The sequence below is a fragment of the Dermochelys coriacea genome, chromosome 2 (assembly GCF_009764565.3).
Source record: "Dermochelys coriacea isolate rDerCor1 chromosome 2, rDerCor1.pri.v4, whole genome shotgun sequence".
In the NCBI taxonomy this organism is placed as follows: Eukaryota; Metazoa; Chordata; order Testudines; family Dermochelyidae; genus Dermochelys; species Dermochelys coriacea.
The window spans coordinates 157943192-157964885 of record NC_050069.1 but is presented as its reverse complement, the minus strand read 5'-3'; the positions used below and the strand labels follow the sequence as shown (position 1 = coordinate 157964885).

General features: G+C 41.9%; 1 protein-coding gene and 1 long non-coding RNA gene across 4 annotated transcripts in view; both read right to left on the bottom strand.

Moving 5' to 3' along the window:
* The window catches only part of LOC119850600 (tubulin polymerization promoting protein), a 109477-nt gene that overhangs the window by 39480 nt on the left and 48303 nt on the right, over nt 1-21694 (bottom strand). The window lies entirely within an intron of this gene.
* Nucleotides 6829-12406, bottom strand: LOC122458856. The gene is made up of 3 exons (XR_006279140.1): nt 12276-12406; nt 7827-7829; nt 6829-6866 (listed from the first exon to the last, which is right to left on the bottom strand). It is a non-coding gene; the product is annotated as an uncharacterized LOC122458856 (long non-coding RNA).

Here is a 21694-nt window from a genome sequence, read left to right as displayed (position 1 = left end):
GCTAAGCAGCAGAGGCAGCCATAAACTGGGAAGCAACCAGTCACCTCCTCACATTCCAAACTAGTCACATTGAAATAAGGTGCTATTGGGCTGTTAGGAATACAATCCTGTCCTGATAATGCCTATCACCTCCAGGGAAAGGAAAGTGCCTGGAAAATGTAAAAGGAAACTTAGTTTGATAGCATCCTGTCTGGCAAGAACTCACTTATCAATAGCTGGGATGTGAAATCCTCACTTCTGTATTGTTTTGTCATTATAGTTCCCACTTTGCTATTGTTTATTTGCATGGTCTCTGTATGGTTGTGATTGTTTCTGTCTGCTGTATAATTAATTTTGCTGGGTGTAAACTAATTAAGGTGGTGGGATATAATTGGTTAAATAATCATGTTACAATATGTTAGGATTGGTTAGTTAAATTTCAGTAAAATTATTGGTTAAGGTATAGCTAAGCAGAACTCAAGTTTTACTATATAATCTGCAGTCAATCAGGAAGTTGGGGAGGGAAATGGGAACAGGGAATGGGGGTGCAGGAATTGGAATCATGTTTTGCTAAGAGGAGGAATGGGAACAGGGACACAGATAAGGCTCTGTGGTGTCAGAGCTGGGAAGGGGGACACTAAGGAAGGAAACTGGAATCATGCTTGCTGGAAGTTCACCCCAATAAACATTGAATTGTTTGCACCTTTGGACTTTGGGTATTGTTGCTCTCTGTTCACGCGAGAAGGACCAGGGAAATAAGTGGGTGAAGGAATAAGCCCCCCAACGCTCTGAAAAGAGCCTTTCTTGGAATAGTTTCTATTTTGACCAGGAGGTCGATGAATGATCTTCCATCTCTAAAGTGGTGGCATTACATTGGACACATCGGTTAAAGTGTACTTAACAGGGAAGACCACATGAAGGTTGCCACCATCACTCCCTAAGCTCCTCCATGGTTACAGGAGCCTCTGTATTCCCCACTGGAGGCCAAAGAGCAAAACATTCCTAAGGGATCATGAAGCTACTGGTGACCTGGATTTAGCCACTGCTCTCCTTCAATCACTGCACTCTACAAGACAACAATGATGGATGGAAATGGCGGAGGCCACAGACTTCAGACATTAAAGCCATTGTGCATGGGCCCTTCTGTGCACCTAGGTGGAGCAGCACCATGACACACAAAAGCACCACAAGTCACTGCTGACAGCATCGCCAGCCTCTGGCTAAGAAATTCAAAGATGACAAAAAGAGAGGTGAAAACCGCTCTTAAGGAATCCTGCACAAAAAGTTTCCCTTCATCATTACTTCACAAGACTCAAGATTGATGCTGCCCTCTTTGCTACCAAACAGGAGAAGCAGCTGGCAGTGGTGGCATCCTTCTGGACTTCCTTAAATATTTTGGGCTGAGAGGACACGAATGGACGGCAGCACTCATCACAGAAGTCATCAACACCAGCAAACTCCCAACAACTTGGAATCAAAGGTAATGGCCATTTTAAAACCTGGAAAGCTGCCTGAGGGCCCCAAAAGCTTCCACTCTGTACATCTCCTCTGTACAACATACATATTATTGGAGTAGGTGATCCTGGCAAGGCTTACCTCCATTCTGGAGACTGCAATCCCCCCAGAACAGGCAGGTTTTAGGGCAGGGTGAAGCTGCTGTGACCAAGTGGTTGCACTGACTACACATTCTGAAGCTAGTTTCCAGCAGAAGCTTAAAACAACCACAGCTTCTAGTGACTTGTCATCAGCTTATGACACTGTCTCTCAGAAGTCAGGTCAGCAAAAAGCTGAGTCTGCACAATGGCCTCCCACAGAGATCACTACTAGCACCATCCCTTTATAAATGATGTTCCCATAAATGACATGCTGTAAGTTCATTTATTCTGACAGCCTGGCGCTAATGATGTAGACTGCAACACTCAAGGTAGTCGAAGACATCCTTAATGTTGATCTGAAGAGGACAGAAAACTGGCAGCTCAAACCCAATCCATCAAAAACCGTGTCATCAGCTTTCCATTTCTGCAGTTCTGAAGCGAAGAGGATGCTTACTTAAACGTCTGCAGCAAGGCTATCACCCATGATTCTAACCACTGCTATCAAGGAGTCACTCTTGATGGCAGCCTTACCTATCAACAACATCTGAAGCAGGTGAGCCATAAAGATGACTTGTATCAATATCATCCAAAAGCTAGCAGGTTCTATGCTGGGATTGTGATGCTCAAATGCTATAAATGGCAATGCTGGCTTTAGTTTATTCCACAGCCAAGGAGTGCACACTTGTTTGGAAAAGGAGCTCACATATGGACCTCTTCAAGTTAAATGTGGCATTGAGACTTGTAACTGGCACACTGAAGTCCACTCTGGTGCCTGGGCTTCCAGTTTTCGCAAACATCCTTCCTCCAACCATCTTGCAAGAGATGGCTATGTTGTGAGAGTACAAGAAGCCTTTCATTAACCAAAAGCTCCTGTTCCATGATGACCTTGTTGACATGCCTCGCACTCATCTTAGGTCCCACCACCCAGTCTGGGCAGCTGGAGTAGCTCTTGCCATCCAACTTCAACCCAGAAGACACCCGGCATATTCAATGAGCAGGCTCTAACAAACAAGCATCTCATAGATGATCCCACCATCGAACTGCCTGGTTTCTTGCTCCAGCAAAGACAGCGGACAACCATCCACGGTATTAGGATGTTACACAGAAGATGTGTGTACCTGATACACAAAGGTAAACTCAAGAATTCACCAGAATACAAATGCAGAGACCTCAAAACCAAACCATTGTGAACAAGTGCCCCTTCTTTTCTTTTCCACAGGAGGTATAGCAAAGGTACACTCTGCATCTTCTGAAGCCCTCAAAGGGATTTCAGACTTTTCTATTAACTTGCAAATGTTGCTGTTTCCATATAAAATAAAAAGATTTCATAGTTAAGGATGCAGCTGACTTTTGCATGCTCCTTAAAGCCCGTCAAAACAAAAGTGAGATTAAAATTGGTAGGCCAAGTCAAGGACTGGAGTAGAGTCTGTGAACAAAGTCTAAAGTGATTTGAACATGGGGTTCTCAAGACAGCACCCTAAAAAAACTGAATGGCTTGCAAACAAGCATTAGAAGGTTGTTTGCTTTTTTGGCCACACCTATAGAACACACACACAGAAGACACATGAAACTTATATCACTAGTATCCTCATACAGAGATCCAGTGCACAGAACCAAAAACAAAGCGCATAACCTAAAACAAGAAAAAAGGTTATTTGAGCTTCACTTTGGAACACTCCAATATCAGTGGAGACCATGGAAGGGAGGGAAAAATGCATGGTCAGAAGCGATCTGCAGATATACCAACCTCCTCAGAGTGCGCCAACCCTCCCACCATAATCTGAATCCCTCTTAATACAGTTCTAGGCTCACTACACACCTCCAAACCCAGGAAAGTCCTGGGCTCCCTAGGCCAAGCTTTCATGTGCTGCAAAGTTTGCTCCTGCAGCTTTAGTTGTGCAAGTTTTGGCACAGACTTTTTTGCAAGTTCAGATTTTTGCATTAAGACATTTAGCTACCAGACTCTGTATATAAATCTAGGTTTTGGAACAAGTGAAGCGTTGCAATTACTCACTGAACACCCCAAAACCTGCATAAGTAATACTGTGATCCAAATGGACAGGTCATTTTGAAAAGTGCTCCCTGGGAGTTTACTTTAAAAAAAATTTATTTCAGAAAACAAATTTTAAATATCAAAGTATGTACAGTTTGCTTATTTTCTGATAGTTTAATCAGAACTATGAAGAGTCCTAACCACAGTGAATACTGCATTGGTACCAGTACAGATGAGCAAGTATGTCTTTAGAATAGCCATGCTAAATTCTTCTTAAGCAAGATCATATAACACCTGCACATTAATCTCAAACCAAAGGACAAATCAGAAATAGTTAAATCACATCTCTATGAAAGATACTGTCAAAAGACAAGTCTACACAGCAGTTGGAAGTAGTCTACAAAAAACTGTAAAGCTGCTTCCATTCAAATCAAATGATAATGTAAAAAAAGGGTCTTGATGTCAAATGAAGACTTATTTAGACATTAAACAGCAGTGGTATTTAGCTGTTCTTTTCTGGATCAGAGAAGCAAATTTGGCTTTGTTTGTTGAGGTCAGGCATGTGCTGTACTCCTTGGAAAATCTTGACTGAACCATATTACAAAATGTTTGTACACACATTTTGTGTGGGCTTTTCCAATGCATTCAGCATTGGCCTAACTGCTCCTACAGAAATCAATGGGAGTTCGATCATCATCGTCAATGAGAGCAGAATTAGGGCAGTGCTGAGTGTTTTTGAAAAAAATGGAACAAAACAAAAAAAACACCCACCCTTCGTCTCCAGGAGCTGTAGTAAAATAACCATGTGAGCATGACCTCAGGATAGTTGGAAAGTATGTGGTTTTGGATTTGGAAGATGGAATCCTCAAAAGTAGCAACAAGCCCTTGCTAGCATTACATACTGAGGCATTTCCAGTTCTCTCTGAATCACGTGTGTAACAAAAATTACCAAACTCATCTGTGTTTATCTCTTACTACATCGGGCCTTCTGCTCTACTAATGATGCTGGCCTTGTTTTCCCATTTGCCCACTTCTCCCACTACTGTCAGCACACTTTCATCCATCCTCCCACCATGAACAAATGACCCTCTCCTGAGCTACCCCACAAAGCCAGCAATGTTGCTCCTCATTTAAATCTCTCCTGAAGACACCCACTTCTTCTGAAACACTGAGCTAATTTCTTTTAATAAAGTTGCTCACTTAGTTACTACATTTATTTCAGCAGTCAACTGCTCATTTGTATGGACTTCTCACCCACAAATAATGTAACACCAAGTTGACAAGGAACACTTCAATTGAAATAGATAAAGACACATCCTATTATAATCAGGATGCATTTCTTTACGGGGCATGGTTAGAAACGTGAGACATGATCTGAAAGAGTTAGTTTATCAGATAAAGATAGACCAAGCAACCTACAGCAAAGTCAGTCCTAGAGCCTGTTTTAAGAACAAATTTTGGACCATTCAAGGTCCAAAGCCTTTTCAAAAGTCATCTGGATTCTGGTGCAGTCCTTGGATTTTTTTTAAGGAGATGTTGGTCCTGTCTTCTTTGTGGACAAAGAGGGAAACAGAAATTCACAGATTGGTAATGGAAGGCTTCCTTGTATAAAGAGAATTTGCAGGTGACACTTTGTGAGGACTACAAACAGGCAGTGTACAAGTTTCATTACAGGTGTGTCCACACAAACATTTAGTTTGTGGCAAGTGGGGCTGAAAACCAACCAACACTAGTTTACTGGATATTAATTGTATGGACTCAGCTGATGTGCATTAATAGTTTGTTAATGCACTTTGCTCTAGTCCCATTTCTTAATTAACACAGTGTCACTTCCCCGGATTAACGCTGTTTCCCATTCCAGTTTGAGCTGAACTATGAACAGTTGTAAGTAAAATTGGACAAACACTTGAGGAAATTTACGACAATTAAGCACAGACATAAAGGTCTATTTATTCCAGACAACCTCTCAGAATCATATAAATGCATTTGAAAAGATAACAAAGGTTAATCCATACAGCCATCTACTTTGATGGCATCATCATCAGAAGCTAAAATGACAAGGAACACCTGGAAGCCTCCAAGAAGATGCTGGAATGCATTCTGAAAGTAAGGGTAGACCGCAGAAGAACAAGTGCACATTCTTGTGGGAGTCTGACTTATTTCAGGCACCAGCAATCAAAGGAAGGTATCAAGTCAATGCCAGAAAAAATTCCAGCAATTTTGGAAGCGTCTGACATGACATCAGTGACTGCACCAAGGAAGCAGCTAGGGTTACTGAACTATTATGGGAAATTCTGGCAAGTTTAGCCTCCTTGTTACATCTGCTGTCAAATCTATTGGGAAACGGGGTAGGGTTGAGGCAGAAGCAGATTCTTCAAGAGTTAAATTGAGCACTTCTCCCCACAGACATTTTGTTGCAGTGTCATTGCCATTAATATCCTTAGGGCCTTAACAGCACTGAATTCCCTGGTGACTAAACAGGAATTACCGTCCTCAAAAGAACTGAAATGGAGGAAGAGCACAAACTGCCCTTCAGGTTTCCACCCTGACAAGAGAACATTTTTTTAGTCCAAATGATAGGATATTTGAGTGCCCTCTCCACTTGTGGCTTTCACAAGGGGCACTTCTTGTTTGGTTGCCATAGAGCTGTAAGCAATATTCAACCGCTCTTGGTTGTTTCCTCACCATGCAAAATCAGAGAGAAAAGATTTACAAAATTTTCAAAGACATCATATGCAAAGATAGATGATTTCCACAAATCACCTGCAGAAAGAAGCTTTGCAGCATGGATGGCACTAGTGAAATATTATTTCTGCAAACTGTGATTTGTAATTTGTAAGCACTGAGGCAGCTTATGGTGAGGAGGTGAAAGAGGTTACCATTTGACACTGCCCCTTCCCACAAAGCACTTACCTCAAGTGTGTTGCCCTTTCAGTTGCTTTTAACTAATTTTCTAGTGAAAAAGCTAACCCAGGAGATGCTCAATATTCAGACGTTAAACTTTATAAAAGACTGAGTTAAAATTTACTGCTGGAAGATAAACTGCTGCTTAAATGCCAGCTGGACGTCTGGGAATAAGGGCAGGGAGACAAATCCAAAATAGTCCATAGAACATCAAAATGAAAGAGTTAGAAAAAACTGATGAATATGTTCAAAACAGTAAATAAGTGGTGGTTTCAGAGTAACAGCCATGTTAGTCTGTATCTGCAAAAAGAAAAGGAGTACTTGTGGCACAAGCTGTAGCTCACGAAAGCTTATGCTCAAATAAATTTGTTAGTCTCTAAGGTGCCACAAGTACTCTTTTTCTTTTTTTAGTAAATAAGTGGTGTTCATACCTGTTCCCTCCTATTTGACAAGGAACTAACTTTTCAGACTGGAAGCATATATTGCATAAAGCCCACTAAAATGGTGGTTTATTTAAAAAATGAAATGTAAAATCAATAAACACTACTGTAATAGCAACAAGTCACGACAGGGATTGCATTAGTAGATTGGTGCATACGTAAGTGTGCTTCAGACACTCAAATTCACTAATCACCTACTAATAGGATGAGAGTCTTCTTCTGTTAGAAAGAAGGAAGGTTTTTTATGGTACATTAAACTTTTCACAGTTAGGCTTTAACGTATGTTGTGGAAAGGCTGGTTTCCTATAATCCGACATGCCAATTTTTGCCCTTAATTGTGTGCATGCATATATGTAACTGCCATTGAGCTCATTGGAGTTTATGAGCAGGCATGCAAGTGCAAAATTTGCCTCCTACTTTCCTAGCCTGTATTTCATAAGAGGGATTCTTGACCAAAGAGAAAGGCTATCTTTTCTTTTCACCCTCTAACTCCATGCATGCATGTCTTTTTCTATGCAAATTAACTGTAATTTAGAATCCTAGGTTGGAAAGCAGTTTCTAGTTTTGCAAATCTGGCCAATTTGTCCATAGAATCATAGAATCATAGAATCATAGAATATCAGGGTTGGAAGGGACCCCAGAAGGTCATCTAGTCCAACCCCCTGCTCAAAGCAGGACCAAGTCCCAGTTAAATCATCCCAGCTAGGGCTTTGTCAAGCCTGACCTTAAAAACCTCTAAGGAAGGAGATTCTACCACCTCCCTAGGTAACGCATTCCAGTGTTTCACCACCCTCTTAGTGAAAAAGTTTTTCCTAATATCCAATCTAAACCTCCCCCATTGCAACTTGAGACCATTACTCCTCGTTCTGTCATCTGCTACCATTGAGAACAGTCTAGAGCCATCCTCTTTGAAACCCCCTTTCAGGTAGTTGAAAGCAGCTATCAAATCCCCCCTCATTCTTCTCTTCTGCAGACTAAACAATCCCAGCTCCCTCAGCCTCTCCTCGTAAGTCATGTGCTCTAGACCCCTAATCATTTTTGTTGCCCTTCGTTGTACTCTTTCCAATTTATCCACATCCTTCCTGTAGTGTGGGGCCCAAAACTGGACACAGTACTCCAGATGAGGCCTCACCAGTGTCGAATAGAGGGGAACGATCACGTCCCTCGATCTGCTCGCTATGCCCCTACTTATACAACCCAAAATGCCATTGGCCTTCTTGGCAACAAGGGCACACTGCTGACTCATATCCAGCTTCTCGTCCACTGTCACCCCTAGGTCCTTTTCCGCAGAACTGCTGCCGAGCCATTCGGTCCCTAGTCTGTAGCGGTGCATTGGATTCTTCCATCCTAAGTGCAGGACCCTGCATTTATCCTTATTGAACCTCATTAGATTTCTTTTGGCCCAATCCTCCAATTTGTCTAGGTCCTTCTGTATCCTATCCCTCCCCTCCAGCGTATCTACCACTCCTCCCAGTTTAGTATCATCCGCAAATTTGCTGAGAGTGCAATCCACACCATCCTCCAGATCATTTATGAAGATATTGAACAAAACGGGCCCCAGGACCGACCCCTGGGGCACTCCACTTGACACCGGCTGCCAACTAGACATGGAGCCATTGATCACTACCCGTTGAGCCCGACAATCTAGCCAGCTTTCTACCCACCTTATAGTGCATTCATCCAGCCCATACTTCCTTAACTTGCTGACAAGAATGCTGTGGGAGACCGTGTCAAAAGCTTTGCTAAAGTCAAGAAACAATACATCCACTGCTTTCCCTTCATCCACAGAACCAGTAATCTCATCATAAAAGGCGATTAGATTAGTCAGGCATGACCTTCCCTTGGTGAATCCATGCTGACTGTTCCTGATCACTTTCCTCTCCTCTAAGTGCTTCAGGATTGATTCTTTGAGGACCTGCTCCATGATTTTTCCAGGGACTGAGGTGAGGCTGACCGGCCTGTAGTTCCCAGGATCCTCCTTCTTCCCTTTTTTAAAGATGGGCACTACATTAGCCTTTTTCCAGTCATCCGGGACTTCCCCCGTTCGCCACGAGTTTTCAAAGATAATGGCCAAGGGCTCTGCAATCACAGCCGCCAATTCCTTCAGCACTCTCGGATGCAATTCGTCCGGCCCCATGGACTTGTGCACGTCCAGCTTTTCTAAATAGTCCCTAACCACCTCTATCTCTACAGAGGGCTGGCCATCTCTTCCCCATTTTGTGTTGCCCAGCACAGCAGTCTGGGAGCTGACCTTGTTAGTGAAAACAGAGGCAAAAAAAGCATTGAGTACATTAGCTTTTTCCACATCCTCTGTCACTAGCTTGCCTCCCTCATTCAGTAAGGGGCCCACACTTTCCTTGGCTTTCTTCTTGTTGCCAACATACCTGAAGAAACCCTTCTTGTTACTCTTGACATCTCTTGCTAGCTGCAGCTCCAGGTGCGATTTGGCCCTCCTGATATCTTTCCTACATGCCCGAGCAATATTTTTATACTCTTCCCTGGTCATATGTCCAAGCTTCCACTTCTTGTAAGCTTCTTTTTTATGTTTAAGATCCGCTAGGATTTCACCATTAAGCCAAGCTGGTCGCCTGCCATATTTACTATTCTTTCGACTCATCGGGATGGTTTGTCCCTGTAACCTCAACAGGGATTCCTTGAAATACAGCCAGCTCTCCTGGACTCCCTTCCCTTTCATGTTAGTCCCCCAGGGGATCCTGGCCATCTGTTCCCTGAGGGAGTCAAAGTCTGCTTTCCTGAAGTCCAGGGTCCGTATCCTGCTGCTTACCTTTCTTCCCTGCGTCAGGATCCTGAACTCAACCAACTCATGGTCACTGCCTCCCAGATTCCCATCCACTTTTGCTTCCCCCACTAATTCTACCCGGTTTGTGAGCAGCAGGTCAAGAAAAGCGCTCCCCCTAGTTGGCTCCCCTAGCACTTGCACCAGGAAATTGTCCCCTACGCTTTCCAAAAACTTCCTGGATTGTCTATGCACCGCTGTATTGCTCTCCCAGCAGATATCAGGAAAATTAAAGTCACCCATGAGAATCAGGGCATGCGATCTAGTAGCTTCCGTGAGTTGCCGGAAGAAAGCCTCATCCACCTCATCCCCCTGGTCCGGTGGTCTATAGCAGACTCCCACCATGACATCACTCTTGTTGCACACACTTCTAAACTTAATCCAGAGACACTCAGGTTTTTCCACAGTTTCGTACCGGAGCTCTGAGCAGTCATACTGCTCCCTTACATACAGTGCTACTCCCCCACCTTTTCTGCCCTGCCTGTCCTTCCTGAACAGTTTATAACCATCCATGACTGTACTCCAGTCATGTGAGTTATCCCACCAAGTCTCTGTTATTCCAATCACGTCATAATTCCTTGACATCACCAGGACCTCCAGTTCTCCCTGCTTGTTTCCAAGGCTTTGTGCATTTGTATATAAGCACTTGAGATAACCTGTTGATCGCCCCTCATTCCCAGTATGAGGCAGGAGCCCTCCCCTCACAGACATTCCTGCCTGTGCTTCCTCCCGGTATCCCGCTTTCCCACTTACCTCAGGGCTTTGGTCTCCTTCCCCCGGTGAACCTAGTTTAAAGCCCTCCTCACTAGGTTAGCCAGCCTGCTGGCAAAGATGTTCTTCCCTCTCCAGGCCATAAATGCTGCAGCTGTTTTATATTCCACTGAATTTTAGAATGAGATCATCAACCATAATTGTGTTTTGCAATTAAAACAAAATAAAATTCTAAAATAAAACATAAGGTTGCATTCAGTTCATACTGGAACTGGTAATGTCAGTCATGAATCTCTGTGTGTTCTTTAAGACATGACATTAGGCAAAGGTCTATGAACACTGGTACATACTGTACAACAAGACTGAAAAGTGACTCCTGCAGGGAATTATGGGAACTGGATTTAGTACACAACAAAGCCTACACACTTTCCTTCACTACAATAAAATAAAACCCCAAACCCATCCAACTTCATTTTCGACTACAAACACTGCATCTTTGTTACTAAGGTAATGGCTCCATAGTCCTCTTGTTCACTTCAGTCTGTGGGTCAGTAGTTTTCCACTAGAACTCTTATTTCCAGTCATTATAATATGTGTCTATTCAGAGCTGAACACTTCTCAGTTGGCTCATTCTCACTCTCAGGTATAAAATGTCAGATATAAAATGAGAGCCAGTGGAATGACTGGATACATTGGGCCAAACTGTCAGTTACACTGGACTAAACCTGAAGTAACTCCTCTGTTATCAATGGAGTTGTTCTATATTTATTCCCAGTATAATTGACAGCAGAATATGGCCCATTATTCTTTATACTTACACATTTAAATGTCTGATTCATTCAAATTATCTGAATGTGGAACCTCCTGATAGTTTCCTTCTGAAGTCTAATTCTTTACCTGTGCTGGTCATCATTCAATCTAGTAGCATTTACTGCAAGGTGGGTCACTTCATTTTAAAAGATTGAAAATCTGATCTAGTATCCGAACTCTGCTATAGCCACCAGAGCGATATCCACTCTTGAACAGCCCGAGTAACTTGGCTCCTCATGGGTGGAACTGGGGATGTAAAAGTTTAACCGGTTAACTGACTAGCTTGATGCTTATCCATTTCAGTTCTGTTGTTGGCCCCAGGCATCCGGGATCCCAGCTGCCGCCCAGTGCCCAGGGCTCTGTTGCCACCACGCCTCTGACTCTACTGCCACCCAGCATCCCAGCTGCTGGCCCTGGGGCTCTGCTGCCAGCCCCGTTCCCAGGATCCCTCCTGGCTGCTGCCCAGGCCTGGGGCTCTGTTGCCTGCCCTACTGGATCCATTATATGTTATGACAGATAGATATAGTCAATTCAGATATATTACTTACTGGAGAAGTTTATGGGATCTTATCTTGCAGGGTTTTTAGAGAAACTAAAAAGCACAAGTGACCAGAGTCTTTATCTTGTAATGGAAATTGATCTTGTGATCTCTAGTTAATCTTCTTTTGGAAGGTGAAAATGGTCCTACCACTATGTCCTTGTTTTCCCGCCCCATATATAGCAAGCAGTTAATACTATGGATGTGAGTAAAAATCACTGCAATAAAACATCTAATCCTGCACTCCCGGCCCCTGCCTGCCCCTAGTTGTGGTCCCAGCTTCCACTCCCTTACCTCTGTCCATGTCCTCCCTCCTGGAGACACAACTCTGCTCCAAACCCCAGCTAGGTGGGAAGGACAATAGGAGGGGGCTGGCTTTTAGCGCCCCCACTACTAAAAATGTTCCAGTGCCACTGGATCACACTGAATCTACCGCACATAAATATTATCTTTGTCAAGTGCCTTTATGAACAAACACAACAAACTGTGTTATGTGTAAAAATAAAACCCACTTTTTTGTTCAACTTTTTACATAAATATCCCTGAGCCATCCAAAAACACAAAAAGTCTGATTAGAATTTCAACTCTACTGCTGATTTTTGTTAAGAAACATTAACATGTTTACACGCTCTGGTGTCAGTCTCGTGCGCAGCCAATTAACAATAAGGCCAGTGTTGAAAAACACACGTTCTGCAGGCACAGACAATTCTGGAATGCACAAGCAACTCTTTGCGAGTTTTCCAAGGCGTGGTGTAATCTTCACCTAAAAGCATCATTATAACACTCTTCTCAGTTTCACGCGTATTTTTCGGCGCTGGCTTTATTGGCTCATCCAGTTCAGCACGTCTCGGTTCAGCCCTGGCACGTGGAGGTTCTTCTATTTCTAAACATGGATGCAAGTTGCAGAAGCTTTGATTAAGCAGCAATCTGGACAACAGGCGAAAGAAACCGCATGTGTTTATGGCGTGGATTTAACCAGAAGGCAATCCGTGCAGGTTTGGCAGTTATTGCAGGATCATTGGGTTTCATGTGATGCTCCAGAGAGCGACGAACAAATCAACGACTTTTCCATTTTCAACAGGAGCTTCGCTTTGAGGTGAGTTTGGAGAAGACTGTTGCTAATTGGATAAATATTGGAAATTGACACTGACTGTTCAGCAGACATGGCAGTTGTAGTACATTTTAAAGTGGAAGATACTGGTAAGATAGCCTCTATTAATTATCATTGATTATCTTGCAGCTGAAGCATTTGGGCATCTGATGGTTTTGTTACAGAGCTATCTGAAAGTGTAGCGGTTATAGCCCATGCCAGGATGCTGGGCGGCAGCAGAGCCCAAGGTGTGGGGCTGGCGGTGGGGATCCTGAGTGTGGAGCAGGCAGCGGGGCCCCATATAAAACGTGGAGTGCTGCAGTACCCCACACACCCTAGTTCCCCCATCAAACGTTTAACTGATAGAATTTTAATTGGTTACACGGTTTGTTTTAAAAAAAAAATCAAAAAAAAAAAACCCTCACACACTATTTACATCCCTAGGTGGAACACAGGGGTTAAATCCTCCCAACCTGCAAGGCCAGGACCAGACCATATACGTTTCCAGGCAGCCTCCCTAGTACCTAGCAGGTACTAATTCAACCTAGAGGGCTTGTCAGGGTTCCCTCCCGACTCTGAACTGTAGGGTACAGGTGTGAGGATCCGCATGAAAGACCCTCTAAGCTTATCTCTACCAGCTTAGGTTAAAAACTTCCCCAAGGAAATTCTTCCTTGTCCTTGGAATGGTATCGCTGCCACCACAAGTGAGTTAGACAAAGATTTAGGAAAAAGGACCACTTGGAGTTCCTGTTTCCCCAAAATATCCCCCCAAACCCCTTCACCTCCTTTCCTGGGGAGGCTTGAGTGTAAACAAGGTGAGCACAGACCAGATACTTGGGTTTTTAGGACACTAAAAACCCCAATCAGATTCTTAAAAACAGAACTTTATAATAAAGAAAAAAAAGTAAAAGAAAAACCTCTGTAAAATCAGGATAGGAGATAATTTTACAGGGTGATAAGATTTCAAACACAGAGGATTCCACTCTAGGCAAAACTTTAAAGTTACAAAAAAAAAAACAGGAATAAACCTACCTTCCCCACCCCCAAATTTGAAAGCATCTTCTTTCCCCATTGATCATTCTGGTCAGGTGCCAACTAGGTTAATGGAACTGATTAATCCTTTACAGATAAAGGAGGGATTTTATGCTACCCTTAGCTGTATGTTTATGACAGGGCCAAAGTGGCAACCACAGACCTTCTCAATCGTGCAGGATGTTGGGTTCAGTGGGTCTGCATAAACTGACTCTATATCAGGCTATTCAGGGCTAGTGTAGAAACCCCTTCCACAGGGGGTGGAGGACGTAGACAGGCACTCTTGTGTGGCCACTGCAGCAGTATCGCCATCACATGGCCCCAATGAAGCATGAAGTGTTACAGAGGACCTCATTTTGGCTTTCTGTACCACAGATGAATTTCACTCCCTGTGACCCTGGCTAGATCACTAAGTCACACTCTGTGCCCCTTTACCTACTTGTAAAATGGGCAAATTACCTACCCCATCAGGGTATGTCTACACGGCAATGTGTCTAGCACAGGTTGGCACACCAATGTTAGCTTTAATCTAGCTAGAACAGGTAACAACAGTAGCGAAGATATGGTGGTATGGGCTTGTACTTAAGCTAACCACCCAAACACAAGCCAGTCAGGGATTCCGGATATATACTCAGGTTACTAGCCCACACTGAAGACCATGACGCCCCTTCTTCACTACATCTGTTACTTGTGCTAGCTAGATTAAAACTAGCATGGGTGTGGCTGCCCATGCTACAATCACACCTTCATTTTGTAGTGAAGCCAAACCATCCGAGGCATTGGGAGAAGTAAATCATTTACATAACATCCCAGGAGGGAAGGCACATATACAGTAATACTATTCAAGTCAAGTCCTGTTACTTTTATTCATCCAAGTAGTCCCATTGATTTCCAAAGGGACCAACATGTGGAAGATGAGCAGAAATAGAGCCAGAATTTTTTTTCCAAAAAGTGATTTTTTTGGAAAGACAAATGAAGCGCGTTACTTTCTTAGGTTTCAGAGTAGCAGCCGTGTTAGTCTGTATTCGCAAAAAGAAAAGCAGTACTTGTGGCACCTTAGAGACTAACAAATTTATTTGAGCATAAGCTTTCGTGAGAAGCTTATGCTCTAATAAATTTGCTAGTCTCTAAGATGCCACAAGTACTGCTTTTCTTGTTACTTTCTTAATTTGCTTTAAATTATAAAGTTTTAAGTTATAAAAAGAAACCCAACAACAACAGTTATCACAAAAAAATCTATTTGAATTTCCTGTTTTGTCCCGAGGAAGCTGTGCTGTTCAGTAAACGTGACCATGTTTTTTTTAGGAAATGACACAATATTTGAGATTATTACACAAGAAAGCATTTGGGTAAATGTATCCTAACACTTCATACCATCATCTTATTATCTCAGCACTGACAAATGCGGATGAAAACATTTTTAAACACAAATGCCATGACATATACAAAGCACAAAATGAAACTGACAAAATGAAAAGCGCCTTGTACATAAGATGGCTCAGACATGTTCTTAAAATAAAATCATCATTCCACTTCTAAGTTTATAGCTGCTTCACTGCTGTTGAACTCCTCCCCTCTAAAGAAACCCCATTCTTCATAGGAAATCCTTATACCCTGGGCAGTTGTTGAAGCTGTGGTGAACTTTCATGTTTGTCCCCAGCAGAAACACAAAGCAACCCCAAAACAGAAGAAATTCAGATTCCCCTCACTCCAGATGGTCCTTCTTCACCACACCTTTCAATGTTAATATTTATTATCCCTAGAACTAGGGAAAAACCAACCAATGACTGACATGTGTGTTGTGGCTGGACATCTGTGCTGTTGGCTTTAGAATAAAGTATCAAATTCTAAGCAGAATGATTCAACCCAGGCAAAATGGCTTTGTTTGAAGTGACCAAGTTGTGATTTGGGGATGGAGCCAAAGGGGTTAGGAGGTCAAACTCTAAAAACAGACTTAGAAATCAAAGCAGGGAGCAGTGACTTCTTCTAAGTAGCATGACAGGGTGAGAGCAAAGAAGCTTCTTTAATTGGCTGCTCTGGTGCCTTTCTACAGACCTTCTTGATTGGGCTGGAGGACAGGCAATAAGTCAGAGACAGTTGTTTCGGCAGAAACTGGGACCAAGCTAATTTTGCATTGTTTGCATTTTGCTTTAATAACCACCAACTCCTTCATCAAACTCATTGTGATGTGAAGTGCAATTCTCCTAAAATTACATTTCTCCCATGTCATTCTTCTCTGGAGATGGTTGAATTAGTATACAGGTATCTGCAGTAGCAATTACTAAGAAAATGCAGTTTATCTCCAAAATTGGCAATCATGTCTTCTAAATATGACTAGATGATTTCTTTTGTTGATTACTAAGAATCGTTTTAAGATCTGATGAAAGGGAGATGCAAGTTTGGAAGAAGATCTGACATTTCCCCCTCGTCTGCTTATGTAAAGAAGTAATTGTATCATCAACAATTCTGTTTATCTTTACGATAAAACTAGTCACCAAAATGCAAATGACAGCTTATAGACCCAAACCATTTATGGTCATACTAAAACATACTACAAAACTGACCTACTGGAACAGAATGCTTTGGTTGGTTTTGTCAAAATCCCATCAGTTATCAAACTGAACACACACTGCAATGCATTCTCAGCTAGTACCAGCACTTCCATTTCCTAATGTGAGCAACAAGCAGATAGCCTTCTACTTAACCACTTAATAGGCATCCTGCTCAGATTTGCACATGTGTTTATCAATGGCCTTATCACCTTTAACTAATGCGGCAAAAAGCCACAAATCCAACCATAGACAAACCACCACGTAACTTCACATAATCCCAATTTTAGAAAGGGGGGTTTCATCACAGTGCCTGAAAAAGTTCCCTGTTCACCTTTGGATACCTTCAGGAATATCATCCAACATGGTTATCAATGATGGAGTATTTATTTCTGTCCATCTGATCTGCTTTATAGTACCCACTCATCCCAATCCAACTTTCAAATCTGATGAAATTCACAGCAGGGTTTTTTCTTTGGAGGAAGTGGTTTGATGGCAATGTCACTAATTTACATACCACCCTGGATAAAATAACGTGTTCTGAAATGTCTAATCATCCTCTATTCAGTAATCTCTTCAGCTAAATACACACAGCTCAGCTTTTTTTTTTTCTTTCCTCCTAACTCAGTCCCTCTCAATTCATTAATAATTTTGTTGCTCTTCTCTAAAGAACTTCTAATTTGACAATTTCTTTCTAATGTTGTAGTTCTAAGAAATAAATAAGAGATTCCAGCTGGAATCTCACCAGACCAGTAGGGAAAGCTTTGTATGCAATCCATAATTAACCCTTTTTTTTTTAAGTGCTATTTCATGTTGCAAATTAGTTTCTAAATTTGCTTTTCGCTAACACCCCCTCCTGGAAATATTTCAGCTAGAGTTTTCCAGGCTCCTCCAACTCACGGAATCAATGTGTTTTTCTGTACTAGGGCTAGTCAAACACTCTGTTGAAAAAAAAAATTTCCTTCACCTCAGGAAAAAGAAAAAAAGTGAATCTACTTATTTATAGTTTCATATAAAATGTTGCGATGAAAATTTTTTAAAAAATTGTGCAAAATTTCCCACACTATTTTTTTTTAATTATTTCCAAATGGTAAGGGAGATAAGAGTGTTACTTTCTCTTATCCTTTGTATTTTGAGAAACTTCACACATGCACGTATACTCACATACTTTTCCACGCAAAAAAAGGGGATGAATAAAAATAATCTTTAAAAGTGTGAATTTTCCCACAAATTTTGAAATTAAAAAAAGAAAAAGGAGAATCAAAACTTGAAATTAAGTTTGAAATAAAATTTTTAGAAATAATTTTTTTTTGCAAAAATGAAAAAAGTTAATTTTTTAATGTTAATTTATGGAAAAAAAATTTATTAGCTCTACTTTTCACTTTTTAAAATAATTGTATTAGCTTGAAGTGAAATCTCATTTTGTAACTTTCTTCTTCAGCAGTATTTTGCATCCACTTAACATAAGAATAAATCACTTCAACGTGCAAAGAAATGGAGAATCAGGTGCATAGGGTACAATCAAAATCCCACATGCAGGCCTCCATCCTTAACCCCAGCCAACAGTGATCCTCCGCTTGGTTCTTTAACATTCCTAGTTCCTCTAAACTACCATATCTGCTAGACTGATAGTAAAGAATCTCCCCACGCAGAAAAGATTTTGTTCCCTAAAATTTATTCTTTTCTGTGTTACCCATTAGATTCAGATTTCAAATGCACCCTCTCCCCCCAAAAAAATCCACCCTACAAACTAGAAAATTATGAACTCAAAATTCTCTTGGTTCACTGGCATTAGATTCCCAACAGCAAGCCCCAGAATATCCTTTTTCTGATCCACTTCCCTTCCCAGGCTACTCTACTGTAATCAATACCACCTTCTAATCCACATTGGTGCAATATCTAAGCTTGCATCCTTCTCTTTTCTGCTTACCTTTACCGGATACCATTTACTAACTAGATGGAAAAGTTTTACAACTAATTAATTATGGGCTTGGATACATTGAAGAATATCATCCAAATGTGATTCACATACAGAGCATCTATTTTTCTTTTTCATTTCATCTGGAAATACAAATGATCTCTGCACTGCCTTCAGACCTCCTTTAACTGTGTCTTAATTTGCCCTCTTAAGAAATGCCAGCACATTTCTGTAAGAGAAAGTATTTTTCATGGAGATGCCCACAGTAAAACTGTAAATACAAAATTCTGAAAGGTGCTGAGCACCTGTGATTTCTCAGTGAAGACATGTTGCAGGTGCTCAGCACCTTTCAGAATTTGGCCCAGAGTGGTGGAAGCTTTGAGCTGTTATTCCCACTAACGTTGGGGGCACTGCTAAGTGCTCAGCCCTTTTAAAAACAGGCTACTTATCTGTGTCTCTAAATATGAATTTAGGAACCTAAAATTGTAGACTTATTTTAGAAAATCTTGGCTGCATTGCTAAAAATCATTGCTGGATTGTGGCAGCAGTATTATTTTAATAATGGATCCTTGTTTAAAGTTAGATCAGAATATCCCATCTTCATTTAAAATGACTATCAACTACACTTAACATTTTCCTTAAAACTATGAATTTTTTAAAAATCTTAATCACAGGACAAATTCTTGTTTGCAAAATCCTCTTTGAAGACTCACACAATTTAATAAGATTTCCATTGTTTTTCTTTTTAGCAACAGAAGATTAGACAAAGATGGTTTGGGGAATTTATTGTATTACTATTGCAGACACAAATATACCCACACGCTATCACTGTCGCATTACTGGGGATATCAGCAGAAATGTGCACAGCCGTAGTAACTAACACATTTCTATGGATTCAATGTTTTGTGCCTCCTTTCTCTAGTGGCACTGTTTGTTAGGTAACTGCTTCTATGGAACACTAAGGCTATGTCTATACTACCACTTATATCGGTATAATTTACGTTGCTCAAGGGTATGAATAAGCCACCCCCGGAGCGACATAAGTCACACTGACCTAAGCGCCAGTGTAGACAGAGTTATGTCAGTGGGAGAGCTTTCCCCACCAACATAGCTACCGCCACTCATTAGGGGTGGATTAAATAAATTGACAGGAGAGCTCTCTCCTGTCAACTTAGAGCGACTACACTAGAGAGCTCTGCCAGAATGGCACCATGCGTGGTATATTTTGGGGCCATCACAGATGAAAGAGGATAGTAACTGGACGGTCCACTGGTTGGGGAACTAGCCTGGGATTTGGGAGACCTAGGTTCAATTCCCTGCTCTGTCACAGACTTCTTGGGTGATCAGGCAAGTCACTCATTCTCTCTGTGCTTCAGTTGCCCATTTGTAAAACAGGGCTAATATATTAAGTATTTAAGATAGATATTAAAATCATCCCTTGCAGAGCTAGAGCTGGAAAAAGATAATCCAAAATTTGGCAACTCATACTTCTTCTGTGATTCCGCACAGAGTGCCCTGGAGAAAAGCTTAAGAGCTTTTACCACTACACAGGCATTACCAGCAGTAATGGATAAAGGTGGTTTGTAATTCAAAGGGTGCATTTATGATTACACTAAGTGAAATCAGTGTCTTCAATTAAATTCCTAATTGGTCCAAGATTATTTACTTGGTAAAACTGAAGGAAACAGCCTCTTCAAAGAGGTGTACTTTAAATGGATCTAAAATCTTGATTTATGATTGGCGAAAGCAGTAATAGTTTCTAAATAGAGACTCCTCAGAGTAATCAACATGAATCAATATACCACATCCTCCCAGCTGTCAAAGCTTTCCCTCAACCGAATCCCAACCAGATATCGTGCATGCCTGTCTCACTTACCTACCCATACCACAAACCACTCCCCTCCTAGCTACCATGTGCCTCAGGCATCAGGCACACTCCCAGCATCCAGGCACCATCCACTTTGAAATTACAGTAAACTTAAGAATGCACAGCTGGAAGAAAGGCTACATGTTCGCTGTCCCACTTGGGTACATGAGGCGATAAGAGCACAAGGGCCTCTTTCCCAGGGAAGGAGCCAGAATGGAGCTGATATGTTCTCCAAGCAGGAGGAGCAAGCTTGGCAAGGCAACACTCAGCACTCTAAAAGGGCAGTGACCAGGCAGGCTGGTGACAAGTTCAGACACTGTCCATCCTGATACAAAAGCTAAGAGGCTGCACTGGGGGAGGAGAGCATATTCAGCCCTTTTTTAAAGGTTTACTACACATTGGACACAATCCTATGGCTGTCCCCAGCACTCCTGAAGCAATCTGCCCATCGCTGCCCTCTACAGACCAAATGCCTCTGGCCACTACTGCTCACGTGCTAGGCCGCCTCACACTCCACATCACTCTGGGTCTCAAAGTAATAATTTCACGCTCATTTATTAGTGAAAATTGCAGTTCCCAAGGGTAAAGGGTTGGGGTAATGCCAAATGATCCACTCCTCTGGGGCAGAGCAGGCAACCAAACTGTGGATTAACTGGCACTGCCCTGTGGCCTTTTGTGGTTTAATGGTAAGTATATCTAAAAACATTGTACTTGTATACATAATCTGCTTCTGATTATTAAGCACACAGCCAGTCTGTTTTCTAAACCGAACAGAACTCGGATTTTCAACAATGGCACAATGAGCAGCTGTCACATTACAGCACCATTCCACGGATTCACTGCTTTTGCTTGCTGCAAGAAACCATTATCCTGTAACACACTTTGCTGCTGATGATAGAATTTACCATCTTTATTGATGATGGGATCCATAGAGCCTAAGAAAAATACATCCATTGACTCCATAACTACTTCTCTTAGTAGTCTGCATTATTTTGAACTACTGTTTGTTAGAACACTGGATGGTGCAGTGAGTAGCTGTAATGAGATGCACGGCCTTGCATCCATCAGTCACAGATGCCTATCCCAATTTGCTAACCATCACAAATAGCACTAACTGTCATCCTTATTGGCAGGCTCAGCAAGGACAAAGAAATAAGTGACTATGGAGGATTAATTTTTCTCTCATTCAGCTATGAATCTGTGTCCTCCTAGGGGTCTTCCTACACTTTTGTTCAGGGAAGCTCTTTTGTATGTTAGTTGAATAGTGGCCAGCATCTGCCATAGAGTCTTAGCTGGATGCAGGAGAGCCTCATTAATAGGTAGTGCCATTCTGGAGGGTGTTGGTGACTGAAAAATATCAAGCAGTCTGTGCTGCTGATCTTTGACCTCCTCCAGAGGGATCTGCAGAGTGTCAGCTACCCATCTAATGAGGTCCTGGAATCATCTGACATCATCAGCAATGGAAGGCAGG